We start from the raw sequence: 4,222 nt of genomic DNA on the forward strand, positions 1-4,222 counted from the left end.
TTCCTGCTCCTCCGTTGACTTTAAATAAAAGATTAGATTTTTTTTTTAAATCAAGCTGGTTGTAGGCGGAGGAGAAGGAGGTTGTGACTCCTCCTCCTGCCCAAGAAGAGGAAGCCCTGGGTTAAGGGAACCCAATCTTCAGTCGGCATCGAAGCCGCAGAATTCTAAGAGTTTGGGAAATAAAGCCTGGGCTCTCGGAGTGGGTTCCGGGAAGGTTCGTTCAGTCCTGGGTTCATCCCGCCTGCCGCTTAGGCGCACTATATGTAGAATTGTGTAAAAGTCGCTGGGTTGAGTGGAAAGCTACTGCAGCCCCTGGCTAATCGCCCTGCAGCGGGAAGGGGGGAAAAAGCACAGGGAAATCTCTGGTCAGTTTGTTTCTCCAGTCCCCAAGGCCTGGAGGGAGGCATCCCTAGCCTCCCACGCTTGGCTACCACAGCGCGTCCCCCCGCTGTGCTCTCCCTGCACGCCTTTTAACAGTTTCCTTTAATCATCCTGGGGTTCCAGACACCTGGAGAGTTCTCTCCACCCTCCCTTCCGCAGGTGTGAGAATGACCTTAGAGACCCACGCCCAGTTGGCCAGGTCTGTGCGGTCTGTGCGAGGTTGCTTGCTTGGCCCGCCAGAGACAGGTGCTGGGCTCTTTTTGCTGCCATCTGCAGCGTGCCCCTCCAGGCCTGGGAGCCTCCTCTTATGAAAGCTCCAACTGTTTAGGGAAGGCAGCCGGAAATTCTTGCTGTGAGCCCTCTCCCTCAGCCTTGGACTCAGGGACAGCTCACTTTGAACAACAGCTAGGCAGGCTCAGAGTAATCTGGAGGAGACGGAGGGACACGTGGAGACACTTGTCACCCTATTTAATTCGGGTGCTGCAAGTTCAACCTGGGCCCTAATTTAGGTTAGTTGGCAGCACCCGCTTGATGTAAAAGCCTGCTCACAGAAGTTTGAAGATGTGGAATTATGTATTATTTTGCACTTATACACGGAATGCCAAAGTTATTTGCCCAAACACTCTCTGGCACTAATTACCCCCACAGAAACCATATAAAGCATTTTGAGCCAACAAGAGGCTTTAACGGGTAAAGACACTTCCGGCTAAGCCCTATGACCCGAGTTTGATCCCCAAAGCAAAAATGGTGGAAGGAAAAAACTGGCTCCAGGAAGTTGTCCTGTGATCTCCCAAGCTGGTGCGCACACACATGTATAATTAATCGATGTAATAAAAAAAATAAAAACACAGCATGTTGTGTGTGATTTTTCAAGACTAGCTTTTACGGTTTTCTGTTTACCTTGAAAACCGACCAGAGTTCCCTATTTCAATCTTATTTTTTTGCCCTTCTCTGGATTGACCTTGGAGCTTCCTACACCAAGGGTGGGCACTCTGCCACTGAATGAAGTCCCCAAGCCTTTTTGTTTGTTTGCTTTGCTTTGTTTTGAGTCAAGGTCTCAGTCTCACTTTAAATCTTATTACTCTCCTGCCTCAGAATACCAAATAACTGGGATTACTGGCAAGTGCCATCAGGCCCTACCAGTAATAATTTTAAAATTAGGTTAACTGATCTGTAAGAGTAATGTAAGCAGTGGTCACAATTATGGGAATTGAACATTAAATTGACTGCTACTAATGGCTTAAAATACCACTACCACAGATGTCTTCTTATTCATAGGATCAACTTAAACTGTGAACTCATGTAGAAAAATACAATTCTCTTATTTTTTGCCTCTAAAAGAAAAGAAAATGATGTGTGTGTGTGTTGTCCCCATTTATTTATTTTACCAGATCCAAGAGTAGTGCTTGGGGGTAACTTGGGGAAAATCAACTAAGAGTACAGAATTCCCCTCCCTATACACTTTTATTTAATTGCTTTTCACTAGGGTAAATTTAGGAGAGCTACAGCATCACACATATTTTTGTGTCCAGTGGCCTTAGCAGGAAGGTTGCTTTGGAATATGGAATTTGGCATGAATCATGGTCCCCCAGTTACCTTTCTCCAGATCATTCTGGCTTTGTTCAGTTTTCTGGCTTTGTTTAGTTTGCCTCCAGGAATGACTGGGATGTGTGTTTTTTGCTTTGTTTTGTTTTTGCTTTATACACTGAATAGAATTCAGTTTCATCTGGGGCATAATCACCTTCAAATTTAAGAAGAGCTATGTGTTCTCTTTGGTTCCGGAGACCTCGCTTAGAGCCAGCAAAAATGGCCTTGCATCACAGCCTTCTGGACACATTTATGTTTTAGAAGTACTCTTCCCAGCAGGCGCAAAGATAGAGGGAACAGCTAGAGCACAGGATTTTGAAACAGTAGTTGCTGCTGGCCTGAACAAGATTCCCTTTGTTTTTCTAACAAAGAAATCTAAGTCTTGCTATTCAAAGAAGAGCTGCCTCCTATCTCCAAACCTGCAGAGATAGCAAGCCGCTGGCTTTCTCTGCCTACTGGGCCTTAAAATGAGGTTAGATGGTCGGAATTGAGAGGCACAGTATCAGCTGGGCGTGGTATCTAATGTCTTTAGCACCAGCACTTGGGAGGCAGAAGCAGACAGATCTCTCTCAGTTCCAGAGTTCCAGAGTAGCCTGGTCTACAGAGTGAGGTCCAGGGCAGCCAGGACTACACAGAGAAACCCTGTCTTGAATTTAAAAATAGATGTGCTGGTGTGCTGTATCGTAAGGAAAAAAAAAATAAAGAATCTCATCAGAATTTTTGTATTGACTCTATATTGACTCTCCCGTATTAAATAAAATGTCATTATATTAAGCTCATTTAGATTCTCCTTGTGACAGAATCTCACTACCTACCTCAGGCTGGCCTCGAACTTGTGATCCTCCTATTTTGTTTCCTGAGTACTGGGATTGCAGGTGTGCATCCACCCCTACGCCTGGCTTATGATTTTACCTTTTAAAACCCATAAACTAGTTCTTGCATGTGTTGGCTCTTGTTAAGTTTCACACTCTAGTTCTATAGGACAGAACTGCTCTGGAATTATCTTTGTAACATTGAGCTTTTTATGACTGCCCACAGGTCCTATAGATAACCCTAGAGTCATAGCTTCAGGTTTTGCTTTTCCCCCTTCTCTGTGAAAGATCAACAGAAAGGATTAATTCACTTATCGTCTAATCCCCCTACCCTGTGTATCCAGAACCCAAAACACTGGAAAGTTATGATTTAAAACAACAGCTGAGGAAATGGCAAACCTCAGTAGAAAATCTGAACTGGGGTTCCAAGAAATGATTCCTAATGTATGACAGGACAACTAGCTTTAACCTCCTCTGCCCCCAACAATTTCCTGCTATAATTATAACCTTTGTGTACAAGTTTAAATGGGCACTCATTTGACAAAATAACATTTGTCAAAAAATGGAGTTACCTCAGTCTGGAAAAGTTGCAACATGACTAACCTTGGCTCCATCCCACTTACATTCAAAACTTACAGTTCCATACGTATAGACCTGCCCTAGCATATGAAACGTACAAAGCACAACCATTGTCACCTCCAGGAAAAGGCTTTTCCTTTTATATTATTTGAAGTATATCCTTTTTCACAAAAACAAATGGTAAACAAACACTAGACACATTCTTCTTTACAGAAGGAATTATATGAGTTAGGCTCATATCTTACATCACATAAGACAGGAGTTTAACAAAATGCATGGTAATGTATCTTTCATGTGTATGATTTTCCTTGAAATGCCGGGCAGTGGTGGCCCCACACCTTTAATCCCAGCATTTGGGAGTCAGAGGCAGGTAGATCTCTGTTAGTTCAAGGCCAGACTGGTCTACAGAGCAAACCCTTTTTCGAAAAACCAAAAAAAGAAACACACACACACACCAAACAAACAAACAAACAAACAAACAGAAACACTAGGAACTTCTGAAGTCCGGGTGTGGTGGTATACACCTTTAGTTCCAGCACTCCAGAAAGCAGAGGTAGGTGGATCCTTATGATTTTGAAGCCAACCTAGTCTACATAGTGAGCATAGGTCAACAAGGGATACATAGTGATGCCCTGTGGCTACATAGTGAGACCTTGTGTCAAATGAAAAAAAAATATCATGATACAAACCTTTAAGAAAAAGCAAGAGAGATCTATTTGAATATTCTATTTGAGAGCATTCAAGTATTTGGAAATGTTCCTCTCCAGATAGAAGTTCAATGACAAGATGAAAGAAGAAATGAATAAAATCTATAAACACGGGTAAAGGCATTCTACAATACAGATACATAAAACGCTTCCTTT

Source organism: Microtus ochrogaster, chromosome X (genome assembly GCF_000317375.1).
Source record: "Microtus ochrogaster isolate Prairie Vole_2 chromosome X, MicOch1.0, whole genome shotgun sequence".
NCBI lineage: Eukaryota > Metazoa > Chordata > Mammalia > Rodentia > Cricetidae > Microtus > Microtus ochrogaster.